Here is a 14,960-nt window from a genome sequence, read left to right as displayed (position 1 = left end):
GAGTACTTGTGGCACCTTAGAGACGAACCAATTTATTTGAGCATGAGCTTTCGTGAGCTACAGCTCACTTCATCGGATGCATACCGTGGAAACTGCAGCAGACATTACATACACACAGAGATCATGAAACAATACCTCCTCCCACCCCACTGTCCTTCTGGTAATAGCTTATCTAAAGTGATCATCAAGTTGGGCAGCCAAGCTCTGCGATATAACCGCATTTGCTCCAACCCCTCAGACAGAGACAAACACCTACAAGATCTCTGTCAAGCATTCTTACAACTACAATACCCACCTGCGGAAGTGAAGAAACAGATTGATAGAGCCAGAAGAGTACCCAGAAGTCACCTACTACAGGACAGGCCTAACAAAGAAAATAACAGAATGCCACTAGCCGTCACCTTCAGCCCCCAACTAAACCCCCTCCTACGCATTATTAAGGATCTACAACCTATCCTGAAGGATGACCCAACACTCTCACAAATCTTGGGAGACAGGCCAGTCCTTGCCTACAGACAGCCCCCCAACCTGAAGCAAATACTCACCAGCAACCACATACCACACAACAGAACCACTAACCCAGGAACCTACTATCCTTGCAACAAAGCCCGTTGCCAACTGTGCCCACATATCTATTCAGGGGACACCATCACAGGGCCTAATAACATCAGCCACACTATCAGAGGCTCATTCACCTGCACATCCACCAATGTGATATATGCCATCATGTGCCAGCAATGCCCCTCTGCCATTTACATTGCTCAAACTGGACAGTCTCTACGTAAAAGAATAAATGGACACAAATCAGATGTCAAGAATTATAACATTCATAAACCAGTCGGAGAACACTTCAATCTCTCTGGTCACGCAATCACAGACATGAAGGTCGCTATCTTAAAACAAAAAAACTTCAAATCCAGACTCCAGGGAGAAACTGCTGAATTGGAATTCATTTGCAAATTGGATACTATTAATTTAGGCTTAAATAGAGACTGGGAGTGGCTAAGTCATTATGCAAGGTAGCCTATTTCCCCTTGTTTTTTCCTACCCCCCCCCCCCAGACGTTCTGGTTAAACTTGGATTTAAACTTGGAGAGTGGTCAGTTTGGATGAGCTATTGCCAGCAGGAGAGTGAGTTTGTTTGTGTGTGTGTGTCCCCAGGAAAAAAAAAAGGGGGGGGGGGGTTTGAGAAAGCCTGAATTTGTGCTGGAAATGGCTCACCTTGATTACCATGCACATTGTAGGGAGAGTGGTCACTTTGGATGAGCTATTACCAGCAGGAGAGTGAGTTTGTGTGTGTATGGGGGTGGGGGGGGTGAGAAAACCTGGATTTGTGCTGGAAATGGCCCACCTTGATTATCATACACATTGTGAAGAGAGCTGTCACTTTGGATGGGCTATTACCAGCAGAAGAGTGAGTTGGGGGGGGGGGGGGGGGCGGAGGGTGAGAAAACCTGGATTTGTGCTGGAAATGGCCCAACTTGATGATCACTTTAGATAAGCTATTACCAGAAGGACAGTGGGGTGGGAGGAGGTATTGTTTCATGATCTCTGTGTGTATATAATGTCTGCTGCAGTTTCCACAGTATGCATCCGATGAAGTGAGCTGTAGCTCACGAAAGCTCATGCTCAAATAAATTGGTTAGTCTCTAAGGTGCTGTATTTGCAAAAAGAAAATTCTTTTTCTTTTTCTTTTTCCTTTTCTTTTTGCAAATACAGACTAACATGGCTGTTACTCTGAAAAATGACATTTAGGACATGCCAGTTTATCATCATGAAGTTGAATGCCAAATTTTCTCCAGGACAAACTAAAAAAATTCCCCCACCTAAAACAGAGTAATTTGAGGTCATAAATATAACAATTTGTGACTTCTTAGTCTCACTAGTACATATTTATAATCAACTTCACAAGAAACATATTGGCCCATAAACCTCATTATCTATATCATGGTTAATATATTTTCTCTGTTTTTTTGTGTTTGTAGGCTTCAGAGCAGTAAGTTTAGCAAATTTTAAATTCATATCAGGACTTACAGAACTTCAAAAGGGGCTGTACAGAATCCATGTAGAGAAAGTCCCTGACATCAGAAATTCTAGAAGCGGGCACAGAGAATGCACAGTTTGACAAATATTCTATGTAATAGGGCACACAGATGAAAAAACAAAAACAAAAACACATGCTGCTTTTTTTAAAATAACTCAGTAACCAAGTATAGTTTGTAAGAGGATCTTGCACATATTTCAAAAATAGCACATGTACATGCTTTAAAAGCATTTATTTGGATTGAATTTTGTGAATAAAACAGCATTAACATTTTATTTTAATATCTCCTCAGGTGGCTATCAAGTCAACATAAATAGATAAGTTATACACACAGAGCTTTTATTTTTCGTGGTTTATTAATTTCAATTTTGGGGGTGTATTTTTAGCAATTTTTGAGATTTTATGTAGACATAAAAAAAAGTGGTGTTTCAGAGCTCTCTTTATATTTACTGTAATGAATAATACACATTATAAAAGCACAATAAGGAACCTTCAGTGCACACTACCAGAGTCTACATGGAACATTTAGCATGCAATACATTAGTGAGCTTTAGAAATCATACCCCTATAGACTGCATTACTGTTCCATATAGACAAGCCCTTAGATGCAAGTAACCATTTCTGGTGCTTTCCCAGTGTTTATTGGATGAACACAAATTTCATTTTTATTTATCTACTTATTTATTGTATCACAGGTATTTTACCATGGTTTATCAATTAAAACCAAAAATCAGAAGTCCTAATTATATACAATAAATCTATCCTAATCTCCTGCATTTATACAAAGAAAAAGACTGAAGAATGAGAGAAGTAGGAACAAAACTAACTTTTTTTTTTTTTTTTTTTTTTTTAAAGATTACTTATATTCACATACATTTAGGAAACCCATGTTCCACCTTCAACCATTTTTATTGTTATACTTGATAATTCTTGTCCTTTAAATTAAGAATAGATTCCAGATTTCCTCAAATTTTAACAGCTTATTTTATATACTGTATCTGACATTTTCATATGCATATTTAAGTTGTCTGAAATCTACTCCCCTATTGATGGTTCCAACACTATTCCTGTACTTCAGTAGGACATTTTTGCTATCACTGGCAATCCAAATGGGTTTCCCAAAATCAAAATTCCTACCCTTCCAAAAGTTAAGTTAAACTAAAACAAACTCCTCTTGATATTGTCCTTTTGATATTCCATTGTTAATAGCTCTCTATATACATCTCTGTGACTTTGTAAAATAAATTTGTTGTCGGAGAGTAAAAACTGTTTTCATAAAGGCCAGAAAACTTATGTTGAACGTTTTATTTTTTTTCCTTAACAAAAGCAAAGCTAATGGACCCAAATTCTGTAGTCAGTTACATTAGTTTTAAATAGTCTAGACGTAAACAGAAGATTTTGGCTACATATATCAGGCATGATCTTTCATCTATAAATCCACGCCCACTGTCCTTTACTGCATGGTTCAACTAAATTATGTACATCTATGTGTGTTTTTAATCTCTTTCTTTAATCAACATTTTTAATATCCTTCCTGAGGTGAGGCTTCTACAATTAACTGGATCCACCCAGTTCCCTTCTTAATGATGGGAACTAGTATATTAGTCACCTTCTGGTCTGATACTTCCTGTATCCTTTGTGAATATCAAAAGTACTCACCAAAGACTGTACAGTTTCCCTTGTTACAGCCTTCTAAACTATGAAATGCAGGTCATCTGGCACGGTTAACTTTTAATAGTTCTGTCTGCTTTACTTGTTCAGTTGCACTTAATTCGCCTTCCTTGCTGTGTATCGTGAAAACATATCACTCTCTCAGAAGTCACCTTCTGCCTCTTGTGGGAATATAATGACATAAATAATTCATTTACTCCTTGAGAAACATCATCCTCATTTCTCACTAAGTTTCTTGTCCCTCAAATATCTCTATTGTCATCTTGCCCGTTGGCTTCATATGTTCTCAAAGGATTCATTATTTTTCTCTTTACTTGGCTACATTTTATTGTTAACTCCTAAATTATTTCACAGATCAATTCCCTTACAAACAACACAGGAAACCTTCCCCACCTTAGTCCGCCATTTCCAGATTTCCTCTTTCAATAAGACATCTGCTCTTACATACAGGGGTAGTAGAAGGGTATGTCTACACCGCTGACATTAAAGCGATGCCGCGGCAGTGCTTTAACTTGGCTGTGTAGCCACGGCTCCAGTGCTGGGAGAGCGCTCTCCCAGCACTGTAATAAAACCACCTCCGTGAGGGGAACAGCTCCCAGCGCTATAGCACTGCCAACCACTGTCACTTTACAGCGCTGAAACTTGCATAGCTCGGGGGGGGTGTTTTTTCACCCCCTGAGCGAAGAAAGTTTCAGCACTGTAAGTGGCAGTGTAGACAAGGCCTAAGGCAAGTAGTTTGTGTGTAATCATGTCAGTCTGAGGCTTTAAGACTCCTCTCACCTTCATTGCCAGACACCCTACATCTAGACTGGACAACTATATCCTCCCACACACTCATAAGTCCCACTAAGCAAGCTCTGTGCTTGTGACAACTACAATACACACAACTTTTTCCATCCTTTTCGACCCTGTAAGCACCACTGGCAGGACTAGTACCTTATCCTGTAAGCTCTACAGAGCAGCAACTGTCCCCTTGTTACGCATTTGTACAGTGCCTAGCACCAAGGGGCCCTGTTCCCTGACTGGGACTTCTAGGTGCTACCATAATACTAATTATTATTTAATATTTAGTAACTGCCTATGTGCAGTCAAAGGACTGTGGAGACAGTGGCAGTCAATCAGGAGATTGATCTCCAGTGGGGAGATCAGATGTTTCAGTACAATCAACCCCCCTACTACAGCAATTGATTAGCAGCCAACAACATGCCACTTTCTCTGACATATCAATAACCCAGTTACAAAGCATTCTGGGACACCTGCACAACCACACAGAGCCAGGAGCTCTGGTTGTCAGGAGGATGTTGATGCACCGCTGAAAGTTCTCTCGCATGCTTACCTACACTTACAGCGCTGCAGCACGGCTGCTACACCAGTGAAGCTGCACTTCTGCAGTGCTTAGTGAAAACACCACCTACGCTGATGGGAGAGCTTCTCCTGTCAGTATGAGTACTCCACATCCCTGAGAGGGGGTAACTGCGTCGATGGGGGAAGCCCTCCTGTCAACATAGCACAATCTACAATGGGGGTTAGGATATTCTACACCCCCGAGTGATGCAGTTATACCGGCATAAGTTTGTAGTGTAAACCAAGCCTCACTCTCACCCTGAGACTACAGGAGGACAGACACAGGACCAACCCAGCCAATCCAATCTCTCTGGATTTTAACATGATAGAGAAACCTCTGCAATGAAGGAAAGGAAAAGGGAGGCCTGCATCAACAAGAGGGAAGAGAGGAGTTCAGGAAACATGCATAAATAGCATTAATCTATGTCATGTCCATGGGAAAAGGTGGGGATGGTTCCCCTTTGAAGTCCACCTTAACCACTAGGGATGTAAAATATTAAGCGGTTAAACAGCTAACCGATAAGTATTAGTCTCACCGTTAATGTTATGTTAATGTAATGCAGTTAACATTTAAAACAGATTGGTAAATTAATTTCATAACTTTGTAATACCTAATGTGCACATTAAAAATGCCGCAGCAATACCCGAGGCGAGAGGGTGCTGGAGCTTGTAGCACTCTCGCAGCTCGGGGCACTGCTGGATCAGCCCATGCCTGGTGGAGAGGGCACCACTTGGGGCAGGCCGGCAACCACCCCGGCTCTGCTTCTCTTTCAGCTGGCTGCGGCGGTGGGTCTGCCAGAACACTTGGATCTGCCCTGGCACCGCTGCTCTCCTGGCAGTGATCCGCCAAACTAGCTGCACTAGGCAGCTCCTAGTAACTGAGAGAGCAAGGGGTGGGATCAGAGCAAGACGCACAGAGCCCGGCCACATACACGCAATCTATCCCCCAGCCCACTGCACCAGGACCTTGCCACCCTGCCCCTCTGAACATCCCACTTCTTCCTCCTGGTGTATAAATAACTCGTCCCCTTCTGCTGGCTGAACTTGTTAATGATTAAACGGTAAACTGATATAATTTTAATCGTTTAAATGCATACTTTTAAAAACTATATTTACATCCCCATTAACCACTACGTTGTCCTCCCCTTCACCATATCATATGGGACACTGTCCCTTAAGAAGCAACAAGCAAGGTTTCCCCAGGTATTTTAATAGGTTGGGAGCTGTCAAAGTTTCCTAGTGGGAGGGGAAAATATAAGAGGTTTAACAAACAATTTAGTTGTGTTTATTTGAACTATCAGATGGCAAAAAAATGTGAGGGAGCCTTTCAAGGAGAAGAAATAAAACCCCAAAGCAGTTTTATTGCTTATAATATTTTGGAGGCAGCTCTGAAGTTGGGGATTACAGAAGTTTGCTAATGACCCCATATATCTTTCCTGCAAGTAATTCCATTATTGGTCACATAGCACATTTCCAGCAAGACATGCTTTGTGGACAGGAAGAAAGATACCACAACCAACATTTTCAAAAATGGGTATCTCAACAGTCATTTAATAAGCACTGAGGAGCCTATGGGCATCCTTTGACAACCCTGGCAGTGGTCTCTGGCCTGAGGACTTTACAATCTAAATGAATACACTTTAGATGAAGGATGGGATGTAACAAAAAGCTAATGACTAAGCACTAAAGTCGGACGCACATATTGCTAGTTCCACTTTATTTCTGTGGTGATTTGTTTTGTTAATTGTTCTTCCTTCCAGCAACTGTAAGACTGGAACACAGAAAGCTAAAAAGTAATTCATCTTTACAACTCAGTCACTTGCTTTCTACATCTGATTCCCCAGCCTTCATCATCTCTCTTTATCCTCTGGCAGACCCACACCCTCATGTGCACAAGGCATCCAGCAGTTCTGCCATTTATTTTGGTCTTGTGCTGGTCTGTTCAGGCTTCGTAGTGTCAGGCCGATGATGTAGCCATCATCTACATGTTGCCCATTTAGATTGTAAGTTCCTTGTGGTAACATGTTTTACACCTAGACACTAAGGAGTTTGTGCAGTATAAATGCCATAGATAGAATACCTTGCTTTCCTACTTTTTTTTATAAAGTACCCAAGAGACTTTTGAGGCAACATAAATATCAAAGGTTTAATATTTTTATTAATACCCCTCTTATTGCAACCAGCCAGGTTTCAGTTATATCTATGCTTTATTTTTTTCCCCCATGGGCCTCATGAGAGTCTTTCCACTGTTTCCAGTGGGCTTTGGATGAGGTTCTATTTACATATGCCATCAGATCTCCTGTTTAATACTCCTCAATGAGGTAATGAATGGCAATTAAAATGTCTTGCATTCACTTAAAATAAATAACTTTGTGAAGTTAAATCGGGATTTAAACAAAACGTAATGGAAAGTAGTCAGGTAAGCATTTAATTCCCAATGCAAGTACACGCTTCCCACTTATCTTTCTCCCCAGTCAGACCCATTCTTTTTTCAGCATACTTTCATGCACAACTCATAATTCATGTGCTAAGAAGCATTATTTCATAAAACTGAATAATGTATTATCATTAACATATAGTCAAACAAATGTTGTCTAGTAACAAATCCAAATCACTTGTCATATTTACCAAATCACTGTTTTAGGTTGTTTGTTTATATGAAGATATGCATTAATATACAGAAGGGTTCATCATCAAGTTATAAACTAAGCAGTTGGCTATTAAGGACGCTGTCGTATCTCCTGCCACCATTTAAGAAATTATACTTGAGAGGTTTCAGATAAAGGGTTAGTTAATTCCTACTATTACTTGCACCAAATTATTATAATTTAATGTCCACTGACTACATGGAGAGCGTTCTTGTCAGTGAATGCTACAAAAGAACAGCATGCCTCCACAAATAGACAACATTATCAATATACTATATGTAACAACTTCAAAGTGTTAGTCTCTTCTGCTGGTAAAAACAAATTAAAACACAATTTTTGGATTAACATATTTACAGATCATTTAATGTCTACCAGTTTCTCCCCCTTTGGAAATTAAGTACGCTCACTTACACTCCATAATTATACTGAGTGCAGAAAAAGAGACCACTACCAGCTAATAAACATGAGGAAAATTATTCTTTACTGAACATAAAATTCTGTGAACCACGTATTTTTAAACTGACAGCACCAAAAATACACCAGGTGTATTTTTTTTAGAAAGATATCTTACTTTTAAAAAAGCAATAAAGTACTGGAAATGTTCCTTTTTGTGACTTTAAAATTCAGTTGCACCTATGTTTTAAAGACAACTGGAAAACTATTCAAAAGCATATCATCATGGCAAAATTCACCTACAGTTTCCAAAATCAGAGTTTTACCATGGGGCAGGTAAGTCTGCTTTGTCTGCTGAGAGATAACTAAAACATACTACAGTATAGTAGAGAAGACAAAAGGAAAACAAACAAAACAAAAACAAACTACAGCTTGGTTTCTCTGACTCAGAAGTACCAGTGGATGAATCTAAACTGGTAAATGACTACGTGTTTTGGCGTGATCACATCAGTACTGCAGTGAGATTTTATGCAATAATTTTAAAGCAGTGGAGTCCTGTGACATATGACAGTGTATATGTAAGGCTCACCCAAAGGTTTGCTTGGAGACAATTTACCACCACAGGTAAAGTTCATAGTGTGCCCAAATCAAAATATTGGCCACATTGGAAAGCCTCTGTTTTAAAGAGTGTTGGAGCTAAATAATTTTTTTAATCACTAGAAATGAGCAAATCTCTATCAAATATTATTACTGTTGCAATATACTAAAATTAGACCTAATAGTTTACATTCATAAATAATTTCCCCAGAGTAAACTATAGCCTACTTGGTTTATCTACCCCAATTCCAAGGCATCTATAAACGCATCAATCCTAGAGCTCAGACCACTAATTTAATGGGTAGACCATGTCCCCTTAATTATCCTAATTCATGTAAAGACTGCATATAAAAAAAAATAATTCTCTCAGTAATCTTTTATACAGAGATGCAAAGTTGGTTTCAACACTAGTTTTCACTACTGAACAAGTACACAAACAAATATGTTTTCAGAGTAGACAAAAAAGCTTGGCAAATTTTTAGTAAAAAATCGACAAATGGAAGTGGGTTATTGGTAAAACACAGACAGTATGTGCTAAAAGTTGGAGCTATGCAACCTCAGATCTCATAAATTAAACAGGGTTTGGGCTTTTAGAACCTGGAAAAGCAACCTCCAAGGACAGCCCACAGTGCTGCAAGTAACCGAGCTGGTGATTCAGCATCAACATTGTTTCCCACTGTGGTCTAGAGTCTGCAGTCTGATCTGTGCAAGTAGACTGCTGCATCCATGTGGAGCCCCACAGACTTCAATGGGGCCCCCATAGTGGTCTGATTCACAGGTTAAATTGCAGATCAGCTCCTACGACAGTATTGAACCAGCACCCCAGGATTTTTCAGAGGAGATGTAAAACTAAGTTACTTCATCAAATTGCACTTTTTGCAATGTCTTGGTCAAATTTAACTGTAAGTGCATCCGTAAAATTCTTCATATAGTTTTGATTCATTTCCCCCCCTAAAAACTGGCATGTACTGTTGCCACCCCCAAATGTTTACTGCATTCCAACCAAAGAGCGCTGCATTTCACTGGTATATGAACCCTGTTTATACCAAATCTAGAGAGTGCTTTAAGCCCTTTCAGGACAAAAGAAACTATTACAAAAATTAAGAATTATTAAAGCACTGTAACCTATCATTCAAGATAACTTCTCATCTTCTCTGAATTATGGGCATTGATGTAAATTCCACAAGCAAAAACTCAAATGGAATTTTTTCAAAATTTATGATCATTTTACTATTATCTCTACCATCTTCTAGTAACAACAACATCTGCACCATTGCAGGAAAGGTCAACCACCTTTCCATTACAGATTTCTCCTTTCAGGGATTTATAAGTGAGCCAGGATTTATAAGAAGCTGGTACACAAAAGTCAATTTGGAAACAAGTTTTTAAATTTTTACCTGTTTATATTTTTAAGTCAGTTCAAACAAGTTATAAGGGCACATAAGGAAGTTTACCATCCAAGTCACCTCTTTGCACACAGTTCTGATTTAAAAAGAAGTTTCCATGCAATTAGGTATTGCTATGGCCCAATTCCTTAGTAGCTTGGAGGAAAAAAATTCCAACTACCAAGATATTTTTGGAAGTGGCTACAAAGCATGCTACAAATCTACGTCTCAAAATAATTTTACTAAAGCAAACATAACTATGCGTTTTTAAAATTGGTCCAATGTCTACACTAGTGGTTCTGAGCAATTTGTTGTATTTTTCAAACAATGTTATTAAAATAATATTACCAGAGAAAGAATACATTAAAATAAGTATGTCTGAAACAGAGATAGCAGCCAGATACTTTTTGGTTTAGAGTTCTGCTGTGGGTAGGTATAGATATTGTATGGTTTACTCGCATTGTACATTCTACCCAGAATTTCTCAAATGTGGCCATCATGCGGCCACCAGGGGCTTTTCTTGCGGCCACAGCCTCCTGGGCGGGGGTGGGGGTGCAAAGCAGTGGTCCTTCCCCCAGGGCCAACAGCAGGGGTTGGACCCTGCTCCCCACTAGAGACACAGGCAGCTAGTGAGTTCCCACCTTCCTGGCGACTGTAGGGTCCGGTTCCAGCCCTGGGGTGGTGAGCAACAGGCTCTGGCAAAGGGACTCCAACCCCCAGCTGCGGGGCTCACCCCCTCATTGCCTCTGGCCCCCACTGCCTCCACCCAGCCCATCATGCATTCCTCCCCTCATCCCCTACCTACCGACGTCCCCATCCAAGGCTTAATTTGTCCCCAGGCTTGCCAGGACTGAGTAAGTCTGACATGAAAAGTGATATCTGTTAATATCACTTTTCACAGCCACAGACCTACAAGCTAGCAAGTCTTTAAAAAAAAAAAAAAAAAGAAACAACAAAGCAAGTTTCAGAGTAGCAGCCGTGTTAGTCTGTATTCGGAAAAAGAAAAGGAGTACTAGTGGCACCTTAGAGACTAACCAATTTATTTGAGCATAAGCTTTCGTGAGCTACAGCTCACTTCATCAGATGCATTCAGTGGAAAATACAGTGAGGAGATTTATATACACACAGAACATGAAAAAATGGGTGTTATCATACACATTGTAAGGAGAGTGATCACTTAAGATGAGCTATTACCAGCAGGAGAGCGGGGGGGAGAAAACCTTTTGTAATCAAGGTGGGCCATTTTTAATCTTTTAATTGCAATTCAGCAGTCTCTCTTTGGAGTCTGTTTTTGAAGTCTTTTTGTTGTAATATTGCGACCTCTAGGTCTATAATCTACCAATGTGATATATGCCATCATGTGCCAGCAATGCCCCTCTGCCATGTACATTGGTCATACTGGACAGTCTCTACATAAAAGAATAAATGGACACAAATCAGATGTCAAGAACTATAACATTCATAAACCAGTCAGAGAACACTTCAATCTCTCTGGTCACGCGATTACAGACCTAAAGGTCGCAATATTACAACAAAAAGACTTCGAAAACAGACTCCAACGAGAGACTGCTGAATTGGAATTAATTTGCAAACTGGATACAATTAACTTAGGCTTGAATAGAGAATGGGAGTGGATGTGTCATTACACAAAGTAAAACTATTTCCCCATGTTTATTTCCCCCCACACACTGCTCCTCAGACGTTCCTGTTAACTGCTGGCAATGGCCCACCTTGATTATCACTACAAAAGATTTTCTCCCCCAGCTCTCCCGCTGGTAATAGCTCATCTTAAGTGATCACTCTCCTTACAATGTGCATGATAACACCCATTTTTTCATGTTGTGTGTGTGTATATAAATCTCCTCACTGTAATTTCCACTGAATGCATCCGATGAAGTGAGCTGTAGCTCACGAAAGCTTATGCTCAAATAAATTGGTTAGTCTCTAAGGTGCCACTAGTACTCCTTTTCTTTTAACAAAGACAAGAACCTGCAAGAGCACCTTATTTGTGTTTTTATTCTGTTTAGGTCCAGTAAAGAATAGACAACTGCACATTATTTTTATTATTGAGTCTGCAAAAAGAGTCAATAAATTATATTTACTTGGACATGTATATGTGCATAATTGTTTGTTTTTCCTAAAGTTAAACTGGCAGCGCGGCCACCAGCAACAGTTGGTGGCCGCACTTTGAGGCCACCATAAATTTTGTTGTGAGAACCTGTTTGCACTTTGTCAAGTATTGCTATTGTACATTACCAACGTGGAACTTCACTTTGTTTCCAAGTCCAAAAGACTTTGATTCATCCTTGTTCCTCATTTGACAGATAAAGGTGATACAAGACTGAGGAGTCAGTCAGCTTATCACCATCTACAGACCAAATGCCAGAATTAATCTTTACCTTGACCCTGCCTCTGCTGAAACCCTTATTTCATGCCATCTCAAGTATAGAAGTTCTTTCTTTACAAGCTTCCTAAATTCCTACTCTCTCTAATTCAAACATTGAATCTGACTACTCTGAGTCCTATTCCATACCCCCTAGTGAAGCACTGACTTCAATGACAGCAGAATCAGCCTCTTAAAAGTAAAAGATTGGGCCACATCCCATCCCCATCTTCACTGGCTTCTCATGTAGTCAGCCACAAATCTAAGAAAAAGAACCCAGGTCTCCTGGCTTCAAGCTCCGTGTCCTATTCACTGGGAATGCTACCCATCCTATTTTGAGCTAATCTTGATGGTCTCCCAAATTGGGAATGCCACATTTGCTTGAGCTGCTTTATTGATAGAGAATTCTTCTCGATTCTAAACTCACTATAAAACTATTCTTCTTCCTGAATAGTTTATACTTTATTCACCTTAATTTCACCTGTTAAAAAAATAAACCTCATTCCTTCAAATGATCGATAGAAACTACTTGGATTTTTGTATGGTTTATTTAAAATTGTTTTTCCATGCAAGAAAGTTAAAGAATTGTTATTGTGTCACAATGACATTGTGAAATGCTCACTACTATGGACTCTTATTTATTTAAATATGCTACATTCTTGTTTTTAAAAAGCTTGTGTTAGATATACAGAAAATAGTTTTTAGTACATCAGCTAATTCTGATGCAGTCAAAATAACTAAAGCAGGAGCGACACCAGAATTATGACAATATCAGATCTAGAATTAATCGATAACACATGTTGACATGGAACTAGAGGACATACAGTGCCAGCAGCAGCTAAAAGTGATGTATCCTTATCTGGGTTTTAGAATCTTATGGCATCTGCAGAACTCAAGGGAAATTACTAAGATTTATTGTGTATGTGCTTATTGTACTTTATAACTACCACTGTAGTGAGTGATTGCTTTGCCTCCGTAAGTTTGAGACTTTTAACACTATTCTAATGTCATTCTTTGTATTACATAAAAATGCAGGCTTTATGATCCCTATCTCACACTTCTAAACAAGTTCAATCCAATGTCAGAGCCATTGTGTCTGTTTGGGGCTTTTCAATGCATGTCCATTATGCAATTTTTACTGTTTCATAAGAACATCTCTTAAAGACTGTAAATGCTTTGAAAAAGATAAAGGGCTAGAAGGGTCGAGTGGAGACAATGACAAAAAAAATCCCATGCACTTCAGTGGTGCAGATTCAGGCCCAATATGCTGGATAAATAAAACTGCAGCATTTTTACAATGGCCAAGATTTTGAACCTTCTTAAGACTTGGCTAATAAGCTGTGTCGTCTATAAATAAAAGGAAAAGCCAAATTCCAAAACACCCCAATATGCTTCCAGGGGTCCTTTCTTCTACATTCGCTGCTCAAATGACTTCTACATCGTGCGCGCTCTGCACCACCTCTCGGTCCTCGGATACTCCTCACACCCCACTCCTCTTCCTGTGGGCCTCCGCACGGATAAGGCTGGAGAGGAGCTCGTGGGCTACAAGGCCATGTCTACTGGAAAGCCCTTTCACCTCCCTCCCCGCCTCATTTCGTACCTACAGCGCTCTAGCTCTTAATCTCCCCCTGGCTTTCTACGCCCCGCACTCTCCCTTGCCCTCACCTCACCGCAGCCAGCATCCTCCCGCCGGGGACAGCTCAGCTCTGCCGAGCGCCTCCGCGGCGCGCACACGCACGGGCTGGGGCTCCCTCCCAGCCCACCACCCCGCCCTGCCTCCCCCAGCTGACGGCCAGGAGGGGCAGCCAGGCGGTGGGGCTGGTGGGACAGAGCCGGTGATGTCCACCGTCTTCTCCAACCCCGGGCGCGCCCTGCGCCCGCAGCCGCGGCAGGGAGAGCGACGGTGAGCCAGGCGCGCCCGCCGAGCACGGGGCACCGCGGCGGCGGCGGCTGGCGGAGAGCCGAGCCCACGTTCTCCCGCGGGCGCAGCCGCCCCCAGGCACGTCCTGCCCTTCCCCGGCTCGCCCCAGGCACAGCCCAGCGAGGCCAGGCGAAGAGGAGCCGGGACGCACCTGGCCGCTGCGCTCCGCCTCGCCAGACTTACCCCTGCGCCGCCCGGGCTGCTCCCTCCGCTCGCCGCCTCTCGCCCGCACAAGCGGCGTCCAACATCAGCTGCGGGATGTAACCAGCCCTCCGGAAACGCTTTCCCAGCTTGCTGCGCTTAGCCCAGGAAACAATTCCGGCCCCTGGCCGCGGCGGCGGCTCCTCCTCCCGTCCCTCCTCCCTCGCCGCCGCCCGGCGCAGAGCGAGCTGCGGCACCCGAAGCCTTGGGAACATGGTTGACGGGAATCCTCTGCCTAGGAAGGAGGGCGACGCCCTGTGTTCGCTGCTAGATTCTGCACGGCCGGATCCTGGGAAAACCGGGCTGCGTGCGTGGCCTGGCTACAGCGATGAAAGGAAAATAGTAAGAACGTGTTTGCTACCAACGAGATCTTC

The 14,960-nt window shown here is 41.6% G+C and overlaps 1 protein-coding gene across 5 annotated transcripts in view; it reads right to left on the bottom strand.

The window, feature by feature from the left end:
- The window catches only part of APBB2 (amyloid beta precursor protein binding family B member 2), a 328,999-nt gene extending 314,263 nt beyond the window's left edge, over positions 1–14,736 (bottom strand). For 3 of the 5 annotated variants that reach the window (XM_048848487.2, XM_048848489.2, XM_048848488.2), the window contains exon 1: positions 14,569–14,736. The gene's annotated coding sequence lies outside the window, so the exon portion shown is untranslated. The remainder of the gene's footprint in view (positions 1–14,568) is intronic. The other 2 variants (XM_048848493.2, XM_048848495.2) reach the window with 1 other exon arrangement.
- Positions 14,737–14,960: the final 224 nt, after the last annotated feature.

This window comes from Caretta caretta, chromosome 4, assembly GCF_965140235.1.
Source record: "Caretta caretta isolate rCarCar2 chromosome 4, rCarCar1.hap1, whole genome shotgun sequence".
Classification (NCBI taxonomy): Eukaryota; Metazoa; Chordata; order Testudines; family Cheloniidae; genus Caretta; species Caretta caretta.
Note: the sequence above shows the minus strand (reverse complement) of the source record. Positions and strands in the feature narration are given on the sequence as shown.